The sequence below is a fragment of the Rhinolophus ferrumequinum genome, unplaced genomic scaffold (assembly GCF_004115265.2).
Source record: "Rhinolophus ferrumequinum isolate MPI-CBG mRhiFer1 unplaced genomic scaffold, mRhiFer1_v1.p scaffold_87_arrow_ctg1_1, whole genome shotgun sequence".
NCBI lineage: Eukaryota > Metazoa > Chordata > Mammalia > Chiroptera > Rhinolophidae > Rhinolophus > Rhinolophus ferrumequinum.
Genome location: NW_022680445.1, coordinates 378,512 through 405,395, shown reverse-complemented (window position 1 = coordinate 405,395; position 26,884 = coordinate 378,512). Strand labels below are relative to the sequence as shown.

At 43.9% G+C, this 26,884-nt stretch overlaps 1 protein-coding gene across 2 annotated transcripts in view; it reads right to left on the bottom strand.

Moving 5' to 3' along the window:
• NCK2 (NCK adaptor protein 2) overlaps positions 1 to 24,805 on the bottom strand; it is a 139,740-nt gene extending 114,935 nt beyond the window's left edge. The window contains exon 1 of one of the 2 annotated variants that reach the window (XM_033102359.1): positions 24,683 to 24,805. The gene's annotated coding sequence lies outside the window, so the exon portion shown is untranslated. Of the gene's footprint in view, positions 1 to 23,493; positions 23,603 to 24,682 lie in introns of those variants that run through there. The other variant, XM_033102360.1, reaches the window with a different exon arrangement.
• Between the last annotated feature and the right edge of the window lie 2,079 nt (positions 24,806 to 26,884).

Below are 26,884 nucleotides of genomic sequence, written 5' to 3'. Positions count from 1 at the left end.
TCTACTGAGTAACTCCATACTCAGCACTGGCACCATACCAGAATCTACATTAAGCTGGTGACCACCACTTGTCTCATCCTGGTGACACCCTGAGAACCCACCTCATCTAACCCACGTACTGCATGGGCATTATCAGTGGCTGAAACTTAAGGGAGCTGGCAGGTGGCAGCAGGCCTCAGGGTGCCCTGGGCTTTTTGTGGAGCTACCCCAGTACTCATGGAAGCCATCCTAGGATCACAGGGTAGCCTCCCCCACACGCCTCCAGGTCCAGCACAGGCAGCAACCAACTGCAGATCACTTTGTAGCTCCTACCAGCTAGCCCCCAGCTGGTCACAGGCAGGGGCCCACTGGGGGCTGTGCTGGAGTCCCTCCCAAGAGGCCCCACAACCAACACCCCTGGAGGTCAGCCTCAGACCACAGCAGAGCACCACTCAATTAGCCTCAAAAGGAGCACACCCCAAAGGGGATCTCAACAGAATCCAGAACCCACGGAGGCAAATCTTGTTCCACGGGGTTAGCCCCCAGCACAGTAGCCCATAAGCTGTGTAGATGGCCAAACCCCACAGCCAGTTAGTCTGAGGGTCAATCCCACCCACTGATGTCCCAATAGCAATCAAGGCTCAAAAATAACAGGAGGGCACACACAACCTACATATGTGACACCCTTGGAGCACCTGGTACAGGTGACCAGGGAGACTGTGCAACTGGGCCCCACAGGGCACCTACTACATAAGGCCACTGGCCAAGACTGAGAGACATAGCAGATCTACCTAATACATAGAAACAAACACAGAGAGGCAGCCAAAATGAGAAAACAAAAAATTACATCTCGAATGAAAGAACTGAGGAAAACTACAGAAAAAGAACTAATCTAAACGAAGGCAAGCAACCTACCAGATACAGAATTTAAAACAATGGTTATTACGATGCTCAATGAACTTAGGGAAAGAATAGATGAACTCAGTGAGAACTTCAATGAAGCGATAGTAAGCATAAAAAAGGCCATAAAAACCATAAAAAGAACCAGTCAGAAATGAAGAATATAATAACTAAAATGAAGAAGGCACTAGAAGAAATCACCAGCGGACTAGATGAAGCATGGGATTGAATCAGAGACTTGGAGGACAAGGTAGCAGAAAAAACCCAATTGGAACAGCAAAAAGAAAAAAGAACCTAAAAAAAAATGAGGAGAGTTTAAAGAGACCTCTGAAACATCAATAGTAACAACATTCACATCATAGGGGTACCAGAAGGAAAAGAGAGATAAAAAAGGATTGAGAAACTACTTGAAGAAATAATGACTGAGAACTTTCCTAATTTGGTGATAGAAATAGACCTACAAGTCCAGAAGCACAGAGAGTCCCAAACAAGATGAACTCAACAGGCCCACAACAAGGCACATCATAATTAAAATGGCAAAAGGTAAAAACAAAGAGAGATCCTGAATGCAGCAAGTGAAAGGCAACTTAGTTACTTACAAGGGCACTCCCATAAGATTGTCAGCTGATTTCTCAACAGAAACTTTGCAGCAAGAAAGGATTGGCACAAACTATTAAAAGCGATGAAAAGCAGGGACCTAAAACCAAGATTAGTCTATTCAGCAAGGCTATCATTTAAAATTGGAAGAGAGATAAAGAAAGAGCTTTCTAGATAAGAAAAAGCTGAAGTTCACCACCACCAAACCAGTATTACAAAAAATATTAAAGGGACTTCTTGAAGGAGAAGAAGGAGAAAAAGAAGAAGGAGAAAAAAAAGAACATAAAAGTGAATAATAAAATGGCCATAACTATGTATCTATTAATAATCACTTTAAATGTAAATTGTTAAACGCGGTAATCAAAAGATACAGGGTACCTGAATGGACAAGAAAAGAAAACCCATACATATGCCGTCTACAAGAGACCCATTTCAGATCAAAAGACACACAAAGACTGAAAGTAAACATATGGAAAAAAGAGATTTCATGAAAATGTAAACAAAGTTGGGATAGCAATACTTATGCCAGACAAAACGGACTTTAAAACAAAGGCTATCATAAGCAACAAAGAATTACATAATGATGACAGGATCAACCCAACAATAGGATATAACCCTTGTAAACATTTATGCACCCAACATAAGAGCACATAAATATATAAAGCAAATATTGACCAACATAATAGGAAAGATTGACAGTAATACAATCATAATAGGGGACTTTAACACCCCATTGACACCAACAGACAGATCTACTAAACAGAAAATCAACAAGGAAACAGAGGCCTTAAATGGCATTGATATTTTTAGAGAATTTCATCCCAAAGCAGCAGCATATACATTCTTTTCAAGTGCACATGGAACATTTTACAAGATAGACCACATATAAGGTCATAAAACAAGTCTCAAAAAATTTAAGAAGATTCAACTTATACCAAGCGTCTTCTCTGACAACAATGATATGAAACTAGAAATCAATTATAAGAAAAAAACTGAAAAACACACAAACACATGAAGTTAAATAACATGCTAATGATCGGGTCAACAGAGAAATCAAAAGATACTTTGGGGCAAAAGGAAATAAAAATACAACGACCCAAAATCTATGGGACACAGCGAAAACAGTCCTAAGAGGGAAATTCATAGCAATACAGGCCTACCTCAAGAAACAAGAAAAATCTCAAATAAACAATCTAACTTTACACTTAAAAGAACTAGAAAAACAACAGCAAACAAAGCCCAAAGTGAGTAGTAGGATGGAAATAATAACGATTAGAATGGAAATATGAACTACAATCTAAAAAAACAATACAAAAGATCAATGAAACCAAAAGCTGGCTCTTGAAAAGATAAACATTTAACCAGACTCCTCAAGAAAAAGAGAGGATCCAAATAAATAAAATCAGAAATGAAAGAAAAGTGACAATGGACACCACGGAAATGGAAAGGATTAGGAGAAAATATTACAAACAATCATATGCCAACAAATTGGACAATCTGGAAGAAATAGATAAATTCATAGAAACACACAATCTTCTAAGACTGAATCAAGAAGAAATAAAATCTAAACCGACCAATTACTACTACAAACAAAATTGAATCAGTAATCAAAAAATTCCAAACAAACAAAAGTCATGGACCAGATGGCTTCACAGGTGAATTTTACCAAACATTCAAAGAAGAACTAACACCTATCCTTCTCAAACTATTCCATAAACTTCAAGAGGAGGGAAAGTTCCCAAGCTTATTTAATAAGGTTACCATTACCCTGATTCCAAAACCAGACAAAGACATTACAAAAAAAGAAAATTATAAACCCATGTTCCTGATGAACATAGATGTAAAAATCTTCAACAAAATATTAGCAAACTGAATTCAGCAATACATTAAAAAGATTATACACCATGATCAAGTGTGATTTATTTCTGGGATACAAGATTAGTTCAGTATCTGCAAATCAACTAACGTGATATACCACATAAACAAAATGAAAAATAAAAATCATATGATCATATCAATAGATGCAGAAAAAGCATTTGACAAAATCCAGCATCCATTTATGATAAAAACTCTCAGCAAAGTGGGAATAGAGGTAACACATCTCAACATAATAAAGGCCATATATGACAAACCAACAGCTAATATCATACTCAATGGAAAAAGGCTAAAACCTTTCCCCTTATGAGCAGGAAACAAGACAAAAATGCCCACTTTCACCACTTTTATTCAACATAGTATTGGAAGTCCTAGCCACAGCAATCAGACAAGAAAAAGAAAACATATCCAAATTGGAAAGAAGTACAACTGTCTTTATTTGCAGATGACATGATACTAAAAATTCTACCAAAAAAATTGGTAGAATAGAGAGAACCCTAAAAATTCTACCAAAAAACTATCAGAACTGATAAATGAGTTCAGTAAAGTAGAATACATAATTAATATTCAGAAATTGGTTTCATTTTTATACACCAATAAGGAACTATCAGAAAAGTAAATTAAGAAAACAATCCTATTTACAATTGCATCAAAAAAAATTTAAATACCTAGGAATAAATTTAACCAAGGAGGTAAAAGATCTGTACTAGGAAAATTCTAAGACACTAAAGAAAGAAATTGAAGAAGATAGAAATAAATGGAAGTACATACCATGTTCATGGATAGAAAGACTTAACATCATTAAAATGTCCATCCTACCCAAAGCAATCTATACATTCAATGCAATCACTATCAAAATACCAATGACATTTTTCACAGAACTACAACAAATAATCCTATAATTTATATAGGATTAAAATACCCCAAGCAGCCACAGCAATCTTGAGAAAAAGAACAAAGTTGGAGGTATCACACTACCTGATATCAAACTAGAGTACAAGGCCACAGTAATCAAAGCAGCATGGTACTGACATAAAAACAAATACATAGATCAGTGGAACAGAATAGCAAGTCCAGAAAAAAAATCACACACCTATATGACAAAAGAGGTAAGAACATATGGTGGGGTAAAGACAGTCAATTCAATAAATAGTGTTGGGAAAACATGTCAAAAAATGAAAACTAGTCTACCTTCTTACACCATATATAAGAACAAACTCAAAATGGATCAAAGACATTAAATATAAGACTCGAAACCATAAAACTCCTAGATGAAAATATAGGCAGCAAACTCTCTGACAAAGCTCTTCTTACAAAAGAAAAAATAAGCAAATTGGACTATATTAAGCTAAAAAGTTTTTGCACAGCAAGGAAAACCATCAGCAAATGAAAAGACATCCTACTGAATAGAAGATATTCACCAGTGATACATCTGATAAGGGATTCATATCCAAAATTCATAAAGAACTCATACAACTTAACTCATACACCAAAAAAACAAACAATCAACTTAAAAAATGAACAGAGGACCTCAATAGACATTTCTCCAAAGAAGAAATACAGATGGCCAATAGACATATGAAAAAATGCTCAACATCACTAATCATCAGAGAAATGCAAATTAAAACCACAATGAGATATCCCCTCACACCTGTCAGAACGGCTATCACCAATAAATCAACAAACAACAGGTGTTGGCGAGGATGTGGAGAAAAGGGAATCCCAGTACACTGTTGGTGGGATTGAAAATTGGTGCAGCCACTATGGAAAATGGTTTGGAGTTTCCTCAAAAAATTGAAAATAGAACTACCTTATGACCCAGCAATTCCACTCCTGGGTATTCATCCAAAGAAATCCAAAATACTAATTCAAAAAGATACATGCACCCATATGTTCATTTCAACATTATTTACAATAGCCAAGATATGGAAGCAAGCTAAGTGTCCATCAATAGATGACTAAAGAAGATGTGATACACATACACACACACACACACACAAAATGGAATATTACTCAGACAAAAAAAAAAAAAAGAACGAAATCTTACCATTTGTGACACATGGATGGACCTAGAGGGCATTAGACTAAGTGAAATAAGTCAGACACACTAAAGACAATACCATATGATTTCACTTATATGTGGAATCTAAAGAATAAAATAAACAAGCAATACAAAAACAGATTCACAGATACATACAACAAACTGATGGTTGCCAGGTGGCAGGTTGGCTGGGGAGCTGGGTGAAAAAGGTGAAGGGATTCAGGAGTACAAATTGGTAGTTACAAAATAGTCACAGGGATGTAAAGTACAGCATAGGGATTATAGTCAGTAATACGGCAACGACTATGCATAGTGTCTGTGAGTACTAGACTACTCGGGATCAGTGTGTAAGTTATATAAACGTCTAACCATATGCTGTACACCTGGAAATAATATAAAACAATATTGAATGTCAATTGTGACTAAAATTTTTTTTTTAATTTAGAAAGTAGTTATACGCAAATCAAAAAATAAAATAGCTGTGACACTGTTTTATAATCACTGTGACATAATGTCCTCTAGAACACATGAACTCAAAATGCCTTTACAGACGGCGACTTAGACTCTGACGTCTAGGAGCAGTGCAGTTTGGGTGGAGTCGATATTTACGCACTAGGAAAAACTAGCACAATGATGTAGACAGGCGTTATGGCAATACACATCAAGAACCACAAACATGTCCATACCATTAAACTCTGCAACCTGTCTCGGAGGATCTTATGCTAAGGAAAGGATTCTGCAGAAGGAAAGAGATGTGCTCAAAAACGGACACAGGCACTAACAGAGCAAAGACTTAAATAGCCAGGCCAGTAGCCTGCCTCTACACCTGACGGAACTTTCAATTCTATGGCATACCATGCAACAGGAAAACATTATAAAGGTTACTAACAAAGTGGAAAAAACATTAATATTATAGAGAACATAAAACTGTACAAATGGTTATGAGTGCTCATAAGGACTAATTACAAACATGAAAAGTTTCTCTTTTAGGATGATAAGATTACAAGAGCCATCTTCCTTTTTTAATATTATCTTTAAAAGTTAGTATATTGTCTTCATCATTAAAAGAAACTCCACCAAAATAAACAAATAAATAAGGCAGGGCCAGATGAGTAGGACCATTCTGCTTCCTACTGGCTTTTCTCCCTGGGAGGGACAGGCCACCGAGTCTGGAGGCTTCTCTGGCTGCCCCGGGGAGCAGAGCAGACCGCAGGCTCCTGTGAGTACGCAATTCTTGGGTGCTCAGACAGCCATGCAGAAGGAGGCATGCCAGCTCAAGTTCAGCGCGAACTAATTAGGGCTGTGGGTGTCTGCCCGTGCACTCCCATTAACCTGCACACTGAAGATGCAAAGCCAGCCAACTGCAAGGGTCACTGCACACATGTGCAATATAACACACCCACATGGAAACTCTCCAGAGAGAGGCTGCCACCACTGACACTCGGATGAATGACTCAGCTTCTCTAAGTCGCTCACCTCTTCTGTTAACTGGGGATAAGGGCAGCCTACAGGGTTACAGGAAGATCAAATCAAACAACACGTATGAAACGTCAAGTGCTGGGTAAGTACCAGTGATTATTATTACTGTCAGGTCCATACTTCAGGAATGGGCCTCCACACAGTCCGCCATCTGAGGGGAACCTCCTGCAGCCGGTATTCATGGTTCTATGTACAAGGAAATACATTGCAAGTGAGGCATGTGTCAATTCTCTTAACAAATTATTTTTCATTTTCTAACTTATTTCTATTAAATGTGGGGTCAAAAAACTCTAGGAACTATCTTGCTGTAACTCCCTGAGAACCAGAGTCAAAACTCTTTTATGTAAGAGATTTTTAAAAGCCACTGCCATTTTCCTCATACTGGAAGTTAATATAAACCCCTAAATACAAATTCACAACACATCCAATCACTATACTGTGAAATAATCACAAATCCCAGAACACTATTACATGAGTTTTGGGGTGTTTTTTTTTTTTTAGCTAATTAGCTGAATATATAGTTTCCCACTATGACAATTTAAATAATTAAATTTACGAAAACAATGATTGGGCTTTTTATCCAATTTAAATAAAATTCTTTTTAGATTTTTCTTTTATAGAACAAATTTTGTTTTATCCTCTTGGGGGGCGTTTTGTCATCACTGCACGACTGGAAGAGTCGCTTTAGGCAGCAAAACGAAATGGCTTCTCCGCAAAGGACTGCAGACTGTCTCTGGTCTGAGGCTGAGGTCCCGACAGCTGTCATCAAACAGGACAGCACTCAATCCCCAAGCAGGCCCTGCCCTCTCGTGCCACCCCACCCATGTCAGACCAGTGAGACCTCGGGTCTCCTTCTCAGGATGTTTTTATATGGTTTTCATTTCATGCAATTACATTAGAAGTTATTGTTATTTAAAAGACAAACCTGAGACATAGTGATATATGTACTTCTTTACGAGCTCACTAAACAAGAAGGTGTAGCCGCAGTCTACTAATGACCACAGTTTCAAAATAATGATGAGAAGTAGCTCGAATTTCAACGTATCTGCTCCCACCATGACGTGACGTGAAAACACTGCTCATCTCCCCGATGACTGTGCCTGTCACGGGGGCGCCGCCCCATTCACAGTGGAAGGAAACACTGACCCGACCCTCAGTTAAAAGCTAGTGACATGAAAATGCAAGTTTTGTCACCCCAAGTGCATGGACACCCCCCCCAAAGTTCATCCACTCACAGCAGGGTCCATGGTTAAGGATTCTGACTTCAGGGAATCCCCCAGAAAGCCAGTTTAGGTCATGAACCCAGGCAATGGACTTGACCGATTCCTAGGTTCCCGACAGGGCAGGGGCTGCAGCCGGGGCTTTTCAAGGCAGATGGCTCTTTTGTGCTGTAACAGGACGGCCTGCTGAGGTGCGGCCCTGGCCCCTGCCCCGCCACCGCTCTGATGCGCTGCCTACATGTTGTAACATTCTGTGTTTCCTTGAATAAGGCCTCCTCTAACTTGAGAATTGGAAGAAAGCTAAAGGGCTCACCTCATTCAACCCCAAGCTCCTATGGCAAGTATGCTTCCAGCAGACCTGCTAGGAAGAAAATCCAAGACCAGCCGATCCAAAAACACTGTCCTAAAATGTTTTCCAGCAAAATGGGAGCACCTCATTTTCATTTCAAGTGCTTCTTCTACACGAAGCCACCATAACTCACATAACAAATTAGCCAAAACAAAAATTTAGAAAAAAGACAAGATTTGTAAAAAAAATTATCAGAAATCCCAAGGTCAAAACAGAAATCATAGGGCCAGCCCGGTGGCTCAGGCAGTTAGAGCTCCATGCTCCTAACTCCGAAGGCTGCCGGTTTGATTCCCACATGGGCCAGTGGGCTCTCAACCACAAGGTTGCCAGTTCAATTCCTCAAGTCCCCCAAGGGATGGTGGGCTCCACCCCCTGCAACTAAGATTGAAAGTGGCACCTTGAGCTGAGCTGCCACTGAGCTCCCGGATGGCTCAGTTGGTTGGAGAGCATCCTCTCAACCACAAGGTTGCCAGTTTGACTCCCGCAGGGGATGGTGGGCTGTGCCCCCTGCAACTAGCAACAGCAACTGGACCTGGAGCTGAGCTGTGCCCTCCACAACTAAGACTGAAAGGACAACAACTTGACTTGGAAAAAAGTCCTGGAAGTACACACTGTTCCCCAGTGAAGTCCTGTTCCCCTTCCCCAATAAAATCTTTAAAAAAAAACAGAAATCATAAATTACACTTGAACGCGGAGGCATGGATTTAAAGGAAACAACGTTCATAAAAGCTACTACAGATGTTTGTGTTCAGTCGATTTTCATAAACAAGATGTACCAACACAAAACTGTAATCTGTGTAGCTTTGGGGAGATTAGAAAAGTAAGTAGTCCTCCCCACAAGGCGCCTTCCACCACGTACCCTCAAATGATACCATTACGGGGAGGAGGTGGAAGAAAATGAAATAGGCCTTACCTCTGACCCTTTCTGTACCCAAGAGAGAGGTCAACCACTCTTCTTACTAAAGAGAAAGATTCTCTGGAACCTTCCAGCAACATTGGAGAAAAAGGGGCCCTCCCGACCTCCTCCCCAAGCCAACTTCTGGGCCAACCCCACTTGGCCCAGACCTCCATTTACACGCATACCTGGAGCAGCGTCACAGCACGTGGGCAGGTTGTAAGTGCCACCAGAGCATGCTCAGGACAGCAGGCTCACCCTGAATCAACAGAGGGACGCTCGTTAGCTCCCTGGGCTGAGCCCACAGCAGGAGCTTATCACAGTTCAGCACTTCCTCCAGCTGGAGAAAGCCCTCAGGCCACTGCCCTCCCACTTCCACTGGGGAGTCGCCTAAGATCTAAAGGGCCATTTCCAAGCATGAGGCACCAGGCATTCGTGGAAACCATGAGGCTTTCTGGTGGTTTTTATGTGCCCAAACCTGGACAAAGTCCACAGACACTTGCTCTCTCTCACACTCACTCGTGTGACAAAACCATGTTCAGACAAGCCCGGCATTTGAAGAATCGCTATTTTGGCCGAAGCTGATTCTTAATGGCAGGGTTCCCAGCTGTAACTTCACTATTTCCCCCTCTAGGGGAAGAGGTTACCCAGAAAGCAAAGAATGACCCTAGGCTTACACAAAGTGAGCCACTTGGAGGACATATCCAGGAGGGGTTAAAAGCCTGGAGAGTGGCCAGGACAGAGAGGCTTTCTGCAGCAAGGGATTACCTGCTACTTGCAGGGAAGAGGCGCGAACAGCAAGGAGGTGGGTGGCAGTCAGATTCTGGACACATCTACACCATCAGGAGGAAAGTCAGAGGGTTCAGATGGAATACAGAACAGCGGGTCTCAACCTAGAAATGCATCAGAACCACCTGGGCACTGTGTAACAGGAAGAATTGCAAAGCCACCCTTCCCAGGAGACTGGGTCAGCAGGTCCAAAGCAGACCTCAGACATTGGCATTCCAAATGAGTAGCCCAGGACCACATTCTAGAAACACTACACTCTGCTGGAGAGGCTCCTGGCTTCCCTCCCCTGGAACAGTACTAAGAACAGAGCTGCAGTGCCTTCTCTGACCACTGAAAATCGCCCTCCTGTATGGAGAACACATAAACCTCCCATGTAGAATTCCAAATACAGCAGTCCCCTCTTATCTGCGGTGTTTGCCTTCCACGGTTTCAGTTACCCGCAACCAGCAGAGGTGCAAAAATGTTAAATGGCAAAATCCCAGAAGTAAGCGATTCATAGGTTTTAAATTGTGCGCCGTCCTGAGTAGCATGATGAAATCTCGAGCTGTCCTGCTTCATCTGGCCTGAACGTGAATCAGCCCTTTGTCCAGCATCTCCACACTGTATGTGCTCCCCACCCGTTAGTCCCTTAGTACCTGTCAGGGTTATTAGATCCACTGTCACGTATCACAGGACTGCGTTCTAGTAACCCTCATTTTACTTAATAATGGCCCCGAAGCACAAGAACAGTGCTGCTGGCCATCTGGAAATGCCGAAGGGAAGACGTCAAGTGCTTCCTGGAAGTGAAAAGGTGAGTATAGCACAATGAGATATTTTGAGAGAGACATCACATTCACATCACTTTTATTACAGTATATTGTTATAATTGTTCTATTTTCTTAGTAGTAATTGTTGTTATCTTTTACTGTACAGTGGAGAAGCCTCAAAACACTGCCTCAGCCAGGTCAAGGTCGTCAAAAGTGATAATTCACGTTGACAGCACGTACTCTTGATACCATGCAAGGAAATGGCTCTTCACCTCTGTGGTCTTCTCCCCAAAACCCATAACCCCAGTCTAACCATGAGAAAAACTTCAGGAAATTCCCAACTGAGGGACATTCTACACGACACCTGAATGACCTTCACAGAGGAGCGCCAGTCAAGGTCATCGACACAAGGAAAGTCTGAGAAACGGCCTGAGCCAAAAGGAGCCTACAAGGACATAACGACTAAACGTGATATGGTATCCTGGATGGGATCCCAAGGCAGAAAATAGACATAAGGCAAAAATTAAGAAAATTCAGATAAAGTGTGGATTTAGTTAACAATTCTATACCAACACTGGTTCATGAGTTGTGACCAATGTACTATTATAAGATATTAATAATAGCGGAAACTGGATGCTGGGTGTATAGGAACTCTTGGCACTAACTCTGGGATTTTCCTATAAATCTAAAGCTATTCTAAAATTAAGTTTATTTAAAATATAAATGTACTACATATACAAATACACACGAGTATATGCAAAGCAAAACATGGATGACTTTCAACATTTACAAACTGTACTTGGACAAGTTAGTAAAAACTACTCAACAGAATGCGATAAAAATATTGATTGATTCACTTATTAACACAATAAAATAAGGTTATCACATGGTTGAAACAGTACTGTTTTTGTTGTTCTTCAAACAGAGAACACCTTATTTGTACTTGAAAAATTTACCACGTGCGTTTATAAACAATAAAGAAATCTTGCTCCTTTGAATAAGACCCAACTTAAGCTTATTTAACCCACATTAAATTCTCTCCTATTGAGGTTCCTGAGAGCCAAGAATCAATGAATTCCAATCAATCTTCAAACTTGCATCACAAAACTCGTATCTGAAATTAAATTTTCATTATTCTCAAATTAAATTCATGTGAACACTAAGCATTAATTACAGTGTATCACACATTAATTACAGTATATCACAAAAACTATTTCACACTAATCCATGTCATTAAAAGTTAAAGGAAAATTGTAAACTGGTTCAGGATAAACTATTGGGCAAATCTCTAATGATGAGTCTAATTGTTTTGATGGTAGCATTAGGTTATTTCCACATGCTAAATCGCTACCACAGAAACACCGAAACTGGGCCACCTTTGGAAAATAGTTTTGTACCAACTTGTTGTCAGATGGCACAATAATTTAGGTCCTACATTAAGCGGAAGTCAACAAGGTGAAACACTGCATTTAAAAAAGAACATCTATAATGAAGTAAGAAATAGTTTAAGTTTCAAAGGAAACAAACTAAAGGAAACACTTCAAACTAGACTATCAATGAGATAAAAAATAAATCTGCAAAATGTCTGCACAAAATTGATTTACAGTATTCATTACTAAGCCAGGCAAAGTAGTAATTTGACTAAATAAACCTTCTCTAGATGGAAATGTAATGACAAAACACTTTTATGCCATTATCAATTTTCTGAAAAGGGGAAAAAGGAAGGTTCAGTGTGCTACCTAACATCAGAATTCCATTAATAGCACCAACAAGTAGTTTTACTGATTTTAACGATCTAAAGGTCTCCAGCAAGTAAATAACATGTGAGTAGAGTTTACATAATTATCTGAAAATTGTGGACCAGATGACCCCAAAGCCAAATGCTCATCCTAAGCCAACTGACAGTATGACCCTCATCCAGCCCCTGGAAGAACAGTGACAATCCTGGAAGAGAGAACAGGGTGCTGGCCTCAGCTGTGGTGGTGACAGCGGTTGACATCAACTGGCAAATGGCAAGGTCTCTGCTCAGCTGGCATTCGACTGTCTTCGGACTGCCTGGACACTGAAGAGTTTCTAAAGGTCATGAATAAAATATTATCCTTCCCTGGACTACCTGAAATGAATTCTACCTTTGTGTGTCTCACAGGACCCCACACAGAGGTAGTGACGCTTGTTAGTCGAGATTAGAGATGACTGTGAACCTGTAAAATATGGCTCCACATTGGTTTATAAGCTCCCCCAGGGCAGGACCTTGTCTGGTCCACCTTCCTAGTTTCATAGCACGTGGCACGGTGCTTTTTCAGAGCTGGCACTCGAAAGTATTAATTGTGTGACAATTTAGTTATAGCAACACTGGGACAGCAGTCCTATGTAAAAGTCAAATCAGGAGGAATAATGCAGCTTTTTCTACACCCCCACACACACGCTCTTTCAGTCCTCTAACTAGTTTCACAGAACAAGTCACAGCAACATAAATGTACCATGTTCAGTCAGTTCATTCTGCTCTGCTTTAAAGAAACTTCGCTAATAAAGAACTGCACAGTTCAAGTTTTTAAACAGGGAATGGCAGAGCAATAAGAGGTCTTTAAAAACTTTAGAGCTATGTCTTTGTTTCACAGAACACAAAACCAAGGTCAAGAGAGGTTACAAATTAGCTGTGCAACCTGAGTCAAAAATTGGTAGCAAGTGAAAACGAGAACCTGTATCTCTACTCCTCATGTGGCGCAAGATGTTTGAAGTTCAAATTTAGACGAGTTATTAATGAAGTTCAGAATAAACCTGTTTTAATCCATCTCCTATTATAAGCAAAAGAAATTACTGCATAAAGGCAAACGTTTTATTTTGAGGGAGGAGATTAAAATAACATACACCCAAGGCCCTACTGAAGAGTCCCGGGTCAGCAGCTCTAGGTCTGGGCATCTCACACACGTCGCAGCCCAGATGTGCTGCTGAGAGCAGGGGCCTGAGGCCACGTCGGCCACGCACCAACAAGACCCCAGTGTGCCCCTCACTGTGTCCCGTTACCCACAGGGTCCTCGTCTACACAGTAGTTGAGCAACGCTTGCCTCCCCCCACCAGTGCTGTAGGAATCAAATGGCACAATGTAGGCACAGTGACATGTACACATTGTTTGACAGCACATAACTTCAGAATTGTCAAGTCTGTCCAAAGAGCTACTATTAATTTTTTCAGAGGTCTTTCTCAATCCACATGAGGATGGGAGGAGTAAGGAAAAGAGTGATTGATCACACTTTTAACTATTTCCCCCAACAGAAGTTCAGAGATGTACAAAGTGCTGATTTTGTGTTTATCCTAGTAACAGGACAGGAAGAGAGGAGATAGATAAGAAGCGACCAAGTAAAAAGAAGAGCAACGCAACAGGAAGTGATTTACACAAAAGAGATCCAGATAACACCAAGGAAACTTCTCATTGACAGCCCTCTTAATTGCTAGGCTTCTCCGACTTTTAGCAAGAAAGAGCCTGCTTATAAAGAAAAAAGAAGTGCGGACACCATATTCGTGCCAGCTGACAGGCAGCTCTGCCGCTAACCTAGACGCTGGGAGTCAGGAACTAACAGCCAAATTATAATTTTCCCTTCCTTTTCCCTGGATAAGGTCTAATTTGTGGTATTTTGGTTCTCTCTCCTCTGAACAGTTTATTTTTCAGAATTATACAAAGAAGGAAATAACAACATTTGAAAGCTAACAGATGTGATCAGCTCAAAGATAATCAGGCTGAAGCTAGACCCTAATGAACTTTAGCAATAACAAAAATATTGTTTTCTATAGACAATCACCAATTGTAAGGATTCTGAACTAAGTAAACAGATGTCTTTGATTAGACCAAACTCTGAAAATCAATGACTTATTAAAAGCAATTGATGGGGACCCCCCCATTATTTCCTTGTAAGTGAATATTCTAACAGAAATGAGTTTTTATCACAGTTCAGCTAGCTATCAAAATGTTTCCTACCAATCCACTTTCATATTTATATCACCCAAATATGAAGGAGAAAAGAGAAAAGCAATGTATGCCATACTTTACCACTAACAATATTACAGGTAAATCATGGTTAAGTCAGTTACATTCAAGTGTCTCCCTCACACATTTAACTGCAGAGATACATGGTGTTTAGTGCTCTTAAATAGGTATTATTTTCCATGCTTTCAAAAATGGAAGAAAAAAATGACCCCCAGAAGGGCAACTGTGTGAAAGAACATGTGCCACTAAGTTCAATGTTTAAGCAGAGTAGAGTAGCATGCACTTACATCGAGGTTGTGGAAATACTGACATTCTGGGCCAGGTGATCCTGTTGTGGGGCTGTCCTGTGCATTGTGGGATGCTTAGCAGCATCCTGTACCCACCAGGTACCAGGAGCACTCCCCAGTCAGGACAGTTAGAAAATGTCTCCACGCATTGCCAAACGTCCATATGGGCAAAACTGCCCCCAATTGAGAACCACTGATCTATACACAGTAGTGCAGAGTCAAGTCTCAATTACAGATTTTTAAAATGTTAACATTTAAAAAGGCATTTCTGTATTTGCAAAAGTGAAGTAATTTTATTTCTCAGTCAAATCTAACAGCTAATATGATCCAAAAATGAATGGGCGTTTGCAAGTATTCATGTAACGTATGTTGAAAACATATTTTCTTCCTTCAATATGTAACCCTCACCGACATGAGACACTGAGGAAAAGAGAACCCATTTTTCTTCTTTAGAAGGTGGACTCAGCTTCCCGGGACCAGGAAAAGCTGATACCTTAGGTGCACGGCACATTCAAGTTTAAGCAGCAACATTATTAAACACTTGAGCATAAATCCATGATGGATCAACTGAACTACACTTCACCTGGGCACTCTGCAAAATGAAAACACCGACCACAGAGCGCCTGTCATGTCCTCTCCCCCTTTTGTGGAGGATAATGGCAGAGTGACTTTACAGTCGCCGTTGGGTCCTATCTACTGAACCATATAAAACAGACCTACTAAGGTCGCTATGCGAAGGAAACTCAGCAAGACAGATGGAGGAGAACTTCTAAATACAAGCTAGGTAGGTCCAAAGAGGGTCTTAACTGAAACATGTAAAGGGAAACCATGTGAGCACAGGTAATGAAGACAGTTGGAAAACAGACGACTTTAAGACAAACGGTCAGGCTGGGGAAATACATTAACTGAGTCACATACAAATGTGAAACAAGAAAGAACCCTCCCCGCCCCCCAAAAAAAAAAATCTGTTTTTATATCTGGCTTGCCAGATGCTGCTCCTAAATACATTTATTTTTAAAAGTTTGATGAAAATTCACTATTCACCTGTATCAAATTTCCTGAAACTGTCTTTAAAATAACTCCTTGACTCCCCTGTTATTTCTTGCTCTCTTAAAAATATTCCAGCAGCTCACAGATTTTATGTCAGTGTCCCCAAGCTGGCTTCCATTACTCAGAGCAATAAGAAAGAGAGCTCTTTATCACCAATCCAGGCCTCCCCCACCCCCACCCCACCCAACACACAGATTTGAAAACAGGGATACAAGCTTTTAAAAGTGATTGTCCTTAAAATGAACGCAGGAGGTGAGAGGGAAAGAGAAAGAGACAGCTTCTCAGTATGTGGCCAGCCGCATAAGTGACATAATTCAAATATTTGTTGACTTGCAGACATCCTAAACACTCAGCCAAAATTCTTAAGATACTAAACCAAGGCACATCCTTTCAGGAAAATCGATGTGGACACTGACGGGCTTCGTCCTACGAGATGCCCACTGGTGCCTTTGTAGGCAATTCATTATGAGCTTGCCTTGACGGTTCTCAGTCGCTGGCTGCCCCACCATTGCTGGGAGAATCATTACGCTGCTTAAGGAACTAAGTCTTTGCTATTACTCCTCCTGGAACATGCTACATATCGAGTTGGCCACGTGAGAAGCAGCCCAACTGCAAGTCTAAGCCTGTGAATTGAAACAAGCTGCCCAAGTGGTAGCCCATCTGAAAACCACTGACTGTGTCCCAGAAACACACAGCAGCTTCCCCCAACAGAGGCACAGACTCTTGGTGTGTCTCAGTTCCACGTGTTGTCGCGAAGGATGCCCAACGCTGTGATTGCAACAAGGGTCTTCCAAACACAAAAGAGCAGGTTCAGGATGGTGTGGCACCACAAAACTCACTGGGCACAGCTGCCACTGCCAAAGGTCCCATCGGAACCTTGTAATGGAAGTCGCCCAACACCCAGATTGAAACTTAACTCTCTCATAAGGAGACTTTCCAAGTCATTTGGGGATGCTTCAAGACCTGCACAGATGTCGTAAGAGCACAAAGGAAAAGGATTTGGTGTGTTGGGCTCCTGGGTTTTCTGCAAGCACCTACCTACCCACCTTCACTTTACTAACAGTGACTCATTATGGAAAAACAGCAGCAGATGCAAATGGCCTCCCAAAGGGTCTCTAACAATACAAGGGCTTGGGAGGGAAGGGGGAGTGGAAGAGTGAGAAAAATACTCCTGCTTCCTAGGTCCTCAGCGCGGTAGAGACAGGGTGGGCACTTGCTGCAAGGCTCTTTATGAAGAGTCACAATCACACAGACCTACTATGCGCTGATACCTGCACTGTTACCTACATGGCAGGCTTGCAGGCTATCCTCAGAGTAAATGCTGTTACTACAAAACAGAAAACCTCTTCACTCCCCCAGTCATCCTGCAAATCCCTCAGCAGCGATTCTCAGTGGATGGTGCCCATCCCAACTCGGATTACCGAGAACTCAACAGAAAAGCAAATTCTCAGGCCTCACTCCAAACCTCTGCACCACGCACTCTGTGGTGTGCCCAGCCTCCGGAGATTTACGGAGCCCTCTAGGGCTGCTGATGTCCACCTCCAGAGCTGGACAGTTTGCCCCTTTGAGGACCACTGGCCTGCGTAGACAGTAAGGAGGGGCTGGAGGAGAGGAGAGCAAGGCCAACGGTCCTCAGCGATGTTCCCCTGTGACCCTCAACCCCCACCCCTCCTGGACCACTCGAGCGAGCAGCGCTCAATTACTCATCACGTCCTTCCAAAGTTCTGGGCTTCCTCCTCAACTCGTGGTAAGAGGTTCCCAGAATGAAAGCTAGCCACGCTCCTGGTCAATGATTTTTCCATCAACGCTTCTCAAGTCTGGCATCACAGTGAAAGTTTACAGTTCTGTTTATGTGTTTTCAGATACATCTTAATGATGAGATGCTGACCTAGCTTAGCGATAAGAGGAGAGGACTCAGGAGTCAGATGGTCTAAGTCTGAATTCTAGATATGCCATGTAACCTTACTAGCTATGTAACCGTAAGCAGGTAAGCTGCTGTGTCTCTTCTGCAGCCTTATCTATAAAGATAAAAACAGAAACAGTAAACACACTCAATTTTCAAGAGGAGTCAATGAGTTATTACTTTGTGTCAATGCTTAGAACAGTAATTACAACGGGTGATGTGTGTGTGTTAAGGGAGAAGCTAATGGTCACTAAGCAAATACGATTTTAGCTTTTGTGCTTATAAATTAAGTACTTAACATATATCAGAAAAATGTTGAATACCAATACCCAAAAAAGTTGTTTAATTGAAAGCAATTTAACCGCTAGAATTCAAAACACATTTTTAAATATTTGTAAAATGTACAAGGTATTTTCATTACTCTGAACTTGTTTGAGTGCACAAAATATTACATTATTCTTTACAACTACATAGATTATATCTTTCCTACTAAAGAATAATAATAATTACCATTGTTGTTATTCTAAGTAGTTTCCACTATGTCCTTTTAGCTATCTCAACTTTGGAAAATACAAAATAAATGAAGCTTAAATCGTGAAAAAATGTATAGACCTGCAATCTCCAGGACAGCAGCCACGAGCGTCATGTGGCTACAGAACCGTCCAAATGTAAAGAGAGGGAATGCGGAACACTGTAAAAGCAGACTGCACAGCAGACATCAGACTTCACACAGATAAAACAATGGGAATCACCTCATTAATAATGCTTTACATTGATTACATGTAGAAATAAAAATGGTTTAGATCTACTGGGTAAAATAAAATATATTCCGAAAATTCATTTTACTTGTTTCCTTTCACATTTTTAGTGTGGCTACTAGCACATTTAAAATGACATCCGTGGCTCGCATTTGTGGCTTCCGTTCTATTTCAATGGGATAGCACTGTTCTTGACAAACAAGCACCTGAAAGGGTATCTGCAAGGAGACACTCTACATTAAAACAGACACACAGCATTTTCTGCACTCAGCCTCTCTCCTCCCGTACGGTCACCCACAGTTCCCAGGCGTAAAGCTGCCGCTGTGTGGTGATGCCATTATCATAAGGGGTGACACCAAATCGGCCCCAATGTACACACATCTTTCAAAATAAACTGATGATAAACTTTGGTATTGTGTTATCCCAGTTCGCGAAGTGTCATTCAGTGTGTACGCACGGGTGACGGAGTAGCTCAGAGTATGGGGGGGGGGGTGCATATTCTTAAAGGCCAAGGACTTGGGACATTGGTCTGTAGGCAATGGACAGCCACCGACGGTGACTATCGCCAGACTTGGATATTAGGGCGTAGTGAGCAGGGCAGATTGGCAAGAGTGGTTCGAAAGGTATTCTGACAGTCCAAGTGAAAGCAGAAATTAAAAGTATAGCAGGGCTCAGATGTAAGAGATCTTTTGGAGGTAGAATCAATACGATTTAAGATTTGGGAAGTGAGGGAGAATTCCAGGATGACCAAGTGTGTCGATGTTGGGATATTAACTGAGCAGACAGGCAAGTCGGGAGTCGGTGCGCACGGCTGTGACATGCAGACTGTGAGGTGCAAGTGATCAGTACAAAGCTGCGTAGTTCGTATGAATGACTGAGTGGCTGAAGGAATGAATCATGAATGAACATCCAGACTGAGAGCTGGAGAGCTGCCCGTCACAGAGACGTTCCCCTGCCTTATGCAATCATCTTGAACAACTCAAACTGGCCTAGGTCGGATGCAAACATGCAGCGCTCTCCATGGGCTTTACCAAGCACTGTCATGCACACCCCCTGAAGGGACACTCATCCCCGTGGCGGGGACTGCGGTCACTGCAGCAGCGGGCCCAGAGCAGGCGGCCCCCCTGGGCTGCCCCTGGCCTCACCCTCTCACTTTCGTCTCGCCATCCAGGGCCAGGGCACGCTTTTGTTTCCATACAAAATCCAACACTTTCCACATATCTGATATTTTGTCATGATCTGATCCAAAATAAATGCCTGCAGTTGAACTGCATATGTTGAGGGGCAGCACCCAGAAATGGAACCAGGTCAACGTTGGTTTTCCTCCTTCATCGTTCTACGTAAAACCCGACTGGCTCCTAGGAGCCCAGCACCAAGGCTTCATGCTTATTTCTATTCTCTGCCTGTGAGCTGCCGTTCCCTCTCCACTTCTGACTGCTCTGTAAACATCCCTGGCACGTGTCCGCAAATACGCAGATTCCAGATCTGGGTGAAGGAAGCATCAGGAAGGACTTCCTAAAATAATCAGCCTTGCTTTTGAACACAGAATTACACATGTATGAACTGAACTGTGCCCCCAATATTCATATGTTGAAGCCCTAATCCCCAATGCGACTATTTGTAGACAGGGCCTTTAGGAGGTAATTAAGGTTAAATGAGGTCACAGGGGTAGGGCCCTCATCCAACAGGACTAGTGTCCTTCTGAGAAGAGGAAGCAACGCCAGAGCAGAAAGGGCCTATGAGGACACAGTGAGAAGGTAACCGTCTCTAAGCCAGGAAGACACTCACCAAGAACCAAACTCGGCCAGCACCCTAATCTTGGACTTCCCAGCCTCCAGAACTGGGAGATATCGATTTGTTTCATACCCAGCCTGTGGAGACCCGATTAGGCAGCCAGAGCACACTAGTAATACACACACTAAGTAGGAGTCAGCACTCTACAACTTGCGGGCTCCTAACAATGATGCAAGGACAAAAGTTACTGGAACAGCTCTGCCATGAAGAGTCAACTGCCATGTAGAATCGGCTGCCTCCTACACATGCTCACATCTGCAACACGGCAAAGGCACTGCACAAGGTCTGTGCCCCCCTCCCCCAGTGAGGTTTACGGCACTCCATTCCACCAGCACGTGCTCAGAAACCAGGAGCCTCAGAAACACAACACATCTAGCACCACCTTGGTGTTCCTTATCTGCAGCCTGCTTAGCAGGGTGCCAAACGCAAGGACTTTCGCTCAAGTTCCAACGTTTGTCATCCCTGCCATTGTCTCTGAGTTCATCTCCTCACACAGAAAGGCTGGAGCCCATTTTGCCATGTTATTTCAAACATTAAATATAATAGCATACACAAAAAGTAATTTGTAACTATAAGTTACCTTAATAGCAATAGTAACTTTAATGTGTATCTGATTATGGCATTTTAATTCTTCATTAACCATTGACCAGAAAAACCATCCCACTCTAAAGAGCTGGCTCAAAAGAGGAAGTTGCAATATTTAAATACTGAGTGCACTTGAAGCTTCTCCTCTTAGAAATATTAAAAATACAAATGGTAGAAAGAAGTAAGGTGGCACTAAATAACTAACGTACAAGGCCAGGATAACAAATGCTTTGCCCAGAGTTAGTTTTCAGTTCAGGGTCACATGGACAGACACACAATTTACTGAAAAGCGAAATATTCAGCAAACCCACCAGGTGGTTATGCAGTTGAGTTGTTTTGCTTTGCTTTTTGGTTTGTTTGTTTCTTTCTTTCTTTTTAAGTAACTCAACACGCTCAGAACTTCATATTCATGCATTCAATCAGTATTTGTTGGGTATCCACGTGTACAAGGTATGAACACAAAGAAACCACAGGATAGACTGTGATAAATGCCTGTGGGTAGGTGTGTGTTGGGGGTAGGGCTACAACTTGCTAACCTTCATAAGCATACATACTTGGGGATCCGTTCAAAGAGAAATGCAGAAAAAAACATCTAATTTTTTTAAATTGTGTTACCATAGTGGCCTAAAGAAATAGAAAAACTATTTTTACTTTAACTGCATACTTGTGATAACCCATTAAAAGGATGTGTTGACCTCCTTCTAAGTCGCCTTAGTTCGAGCATTTAACAACACACGACATGGTATCATTTTTAGCTGAGGCCCTTTGAAAACATGCCATGAAGGGTTTCCATCACTCATTTTAGTAAAGGAAACAATTTGGAAACCCCATCTGCAGTCCCTCCAGATGGGAAAACTAATTTCCCAAGCCTCTGGGGTGAGTTGTGGGGAGTTTCCAGTTAATTTATGAAAAAAAAAAAAAAAAAAAATTGTTAGCTTACTAGTTTTCCCAAACATTGTCCACTGCCCTCCCGTGCAGTTCCAGCAAGCAAGCAATCTTCAGCTTTTCAGTCAGTCAGCCTTATTTTTAAAGTCAGAGAATTGTGTCCACAAGCCCTCTCTCCCCAAGCGTATGCTGCAAGCCAGTTGGGGCAGTTAGAAGCGTGTGTGTCCCAGAAAGCGACACAGCCTCATCTTGCCAGGGCAAATTAAGCAATGCAAATGATCAAGTAAAGGATTCAGGCCATTTGGGCAATCGGGGAGTCTTTAGGGTACTTTAAAAGGTTATCCAGTTTGTGTACATACAAGGAAGTCTTCTGGTATATTTAATGTGGATGACAGGGCATTTCTCAAATACTGTGTACATAAGACCTGCTGCTTGCAGCAAAACCTCCATAACCCCCCCAACGCAAATGACAGAGGTTGGAAATGTGGCAGGCTCCAAGAGATCAGAGATAAAGAGGCTTTAAGCATGTTGCACGTAATAAAGCAGAACTCAAAGCCTGAAAACTGGGCACAGCTACTTGAAATGCACCTTTAACCAGCTCCGCCCATTTAAAAAGGGCCAGTTTCTCCACAAGTGGGCACAGGGGGTGATAGAGTAGTCAATTCTTCTGATGGCAATTTGCCACACTCAATTTTCTCTTTGTTCCATGATCAGTCCCGGTAAGTGTTTATGCCCAACCTGAGAAGCTCAGAGTCCAGGTGAAGCCTCCAGGAGAGGAAGCTGAGTCTAGCTCCTCCAGAAGCTTACCACAGTTTGAAGCTCTTAATTTCAGCCTCAAGAGATGCAGCCAGAAGACCACTAAGATCCGACTGCTTTCTTCAAACAAGACTACATCTAACCGACCTCGAGGAGAGAAATATTAAGGTAGGATTTTCCCTTGTGGTCACTGCTTCACTATCATGGTTAACACCCATTCTCGGGAAATCCCTGTTCCAAACACTAAAACAGCATCCCCGGCGGCCCCATCTCTGGGCTAAGTCATTTCTACTCTGTATCTCCACTGACTGCCATTCTCTTTATGTTACCACATGTGCTTGAATCCTGTTACTAATTTACCGGTTCACCTAGGAGCACTAGGTAAGTGAGTTAAGGGAGTGTTCAGAAGCAAAGTTTACATCTGCTCTGATAAGTTAAAGCAGCCCAGGTCAATTTCAATTTTCAGTTATTTTAAGACTTGAGAAGCACTGTTGCTAATGACATCAGACATCAAATGCCATGCAATGAAACACACCCTGAATTACTCTCATTCCGACCAAAATCCCTTCTGAGAAGAGGGGAGAAGCCAAGGCTGCGCCTGGACCAGGAAAGGCCTCCCCTACCTGTGCGCCCCGGTAAGCCACGCCCACGGGCCTCTCTGGCTTCAGTTTCCTTTTGGGTCAACGGAAGGAGTGGGCCTACGCGAAGGTTTAGGCTCCTGGGTCCCAGCCCTGGGGCCTGCTCACCCCATCGTGCAGACAGACACAAACTTGGCAGATTCAGCCTTAAACCTGTTGGCAAAATAAACAAAGCTAAATAAAGGGGGAAACTGCCAACCTGAACTGTCTGAAGCCACAAGGGCCGACTCCACACACGTTCGCGCTTTGTCCCTGAAACTGTTACAATGCTAGTTAACAGTGGGTTCTAGTTAAAGTTAGGTGCCTGATGTTCATTAGCCAATGACCCCTGGCATCTCGTGCAACCTTTCAAGGCGATCGTTATTGTCTACAAATTAAGCGTTTTGCAAGCTAAACCCCTCCACACAACGACATGCTACCAACGCTCACACAGGAGTTTACCGTCAATGCCTTAAAAGTCACACACGAAATTCTCCCAGAACCACTTGGTGGTTAAATCGCCCTGAATAAACCGAGAGGGCAGAGCGTGGTGAGAAACTTTGTTTCAGGTGGCTGTAAGAGTCCTGTAAATCTGGGGCAGGACGCACAGGCTGAGACCCGGCACAAAGCGCCCTTCGCCCAGGCGAGGACCTCCTTTATGCGATGTGACAGCAGCTTTGTGCGGGATCATAAATAGTTCCAATAAACACAGTAAGTTCTCCCCGCCGCGCTCCGCCTCCCGCGTCCCGGCGCAGAGGCCAGGCAATCAGCGGCTATTCTTCCCCGGGACTCCCGCCCCGGCCACCCCGGCCACCACACAGTCCCACGCCGGCCCCCGGTTCCGGGCCCGTCGCCGGCCCGCAGGCCGGGCGCTCCTCGCGCGCCAGAGGGTCTCCAGTCCCGGGAACCCACCGCCCAGGCCCCTGCCCCCGCCCGCGCCCTTGGCGCCCCCACCCCAGTGCCGGCGTCCGGAGGATGGGAGCCGGCAGGGGGAAGGTGCGGAGTCCGGCGCTGCCGGCAGTGCGGGACCACCGGGCCAGGCCGCGGCGGGGCCGAGGGCACCGGTGGGGCGCGGAGGGGACCGGTCCCCCGGCCCCTTCCCGGGCGCGCCCTGACCCGCGAGCCCGCTGCGCTCCAACTCTGCGGAGCCGCCCAAGTTTGCGGCCCCCGCCCCGAGGCCGCCGGCCGCGCTTACCTTGCCGCCAGCCGCCCGCCGAGGCCGGAGGGCAGCGGCGCGGGTCCCGGGGCGGCGGCCGCGCCCGCCCAGGCGCCGCTCTTTGTCTGCGCCGCTCCCTCCTCCCGCCGCTCGGCGGACGCTGCCGGCCCGGCCGGACCCCGCCGGCCCGGGCCCCGCGAGCCTCCCGCCGCCAAGCCTCCCCGCCGCCCGCCGCTCGCTGGGCCGCGCGGCTCCGGCCTGACGATCCCCGCGGCGGCGGCGGCGGCGGCGGCGGCGGCGGTGGCGACGACCCCTCCCCCGGCGCGCGGCGCCCGCCCCTCCGCGCTCCTCCCCTCCTCCCGCCGCTCCTCCCAGCCGCGCGGTGACACCGCCCAAGGGCCGGCCTCGCCCGCGCACAGGCGGGAGCCAGACCCACCTGGGGACGCGCGGGCAGCTTGTGGGCCCGCGCGCGGCCGGACTGAGAACGGCACCGGGACAGGACCGCGCTCGGGGACGCATAGCGCGCGGGGCGCGTGGCCGGCTGGCTACCAGGAGACCTTTGGACGCACCGCGGGGTGGGGGCCGAGGAAAGGAAAGGGTCCCTTCTCCTAAAACGGCTCGCTCGGGGGTGGGGGCAGAAGTGGGGTGAGGGAACAAGAGAGGAAATAAAGGCAGCAACTTCCAGCCTCCGATGACCAGTGGGTGGTCTTTCCATCCTCTTTTTGTTTGTTTGATTTTCTTATCACGATGCCCCCCTCCCGGAAGCATTCCCACGCCTCTCTACGCAAAGCAGTCCTGTTGTCCATCAGAAAAGTGACTTCCATAAAAATGTCACTTCCTCTCTGTAATTGCTTGTGGGCATTTTTATTTATTTGCCTTGTATCTATTTACTTTCCCAACCAGACACTTTTTTACTCCATCATTTGTGTCGGAAGCACTTCTGAAGAGGAGAGGAAACTCAATCTCTGCTGCCTCCCTTCCAGTGTCTGGCTCAAGCATACCCATGGGTCAGATTCCTGTAAGGAGCTGAGGGAATGTGGGCTCCAAAAGGTAGTGGGACTGGTCGGGTCACCTGGCCACACGTAGTGGATTACCTATACACAAACGTGGGAGATTCAACCCAAGAGGAAGGGAACAGACACAAGGTTCCCTTTCACAGGCACATGCATCCAGATGTCTGTTCCCCCAATCTCCTTCCCATATGGCTTCCCAAAAGGAAACACTACTATTCAAATAACTCTGATTTCCTGGCAGAGTAGCCAGGATCCATACTAATGAGATTCTTTCTTAGGCTCCTGGCTTCTCATTATTATTAAGGCAATACCAATTTACCCAAGGTGGCATCACAGTATCATTTGAATCCCTCATCCCCTGCCTTGTGCCCAAAAGGAAGTACCAGAAGAGGGTAAGTAGAGCCAGTATGACTTTGAAGTCACCGTTTAGTGTTTGACTATCTGCTTCTTCAACTGTGGAACCTTGCACAAGTGTTTCTTAACCTATCTAAAATCTACTAAATGGGGAGATAACACTGGCCTTGCTCCCATGTAAGTCCCTGGCACACTCCCTGGCAGCAGGGCGCATTCCACTGGCCACTAGAGAGAAGGAGGTGCATTGTGAGCAGGGATGGGCCCAAGATCAGGGAACAGGGACAACCTCCTTCTCCGTTTGACCTTGGGAAAGAAGCTGCCTCAGTTCATCCTTTTGGGAAAACCTTTCTCATGCTGATAAGGAAAACAGAAGGATATCAGTGGTCTGACCCAATTTTAAATTAGTTTACTCAAAATAAGTATAACAACATTGACCCAGTTTTTAACTTGTCTCCTTTGTAAACTTTCATTGAATCATGGGTCTTGAACTCCTCTTCCTTTTCTGATTCTTTGTGAAGTCACCAAAGACATTCTCTATCTAAACCCCTATGCCCCTTTCTCAATCTTTATCCTATGAAGTTTTCTGAAGCACAGGGCATTTGTGCTATTTCCTAAAACTTGGTTATCTTTCCATTTATCTACCTTTCTGACCCACCCAGCTCTGTCCAGTTACAAGACATGTTTTCCTCCCAACCTCTAACAGTAATACCCCAAAGCAGACTTTGGCCCTTTGTTTTTATTCTGATGTACGCCTTCTTTTTAAAAGAGAGTTGATCATTTTTTGTATGCTTCCAGTCTGGATGTCTCCGGCTCCCAGGTCTGTTGCCAGCTTATCTACAGCCCGTCTGCGTGGCTCATCATCTCTTCAAGCTCA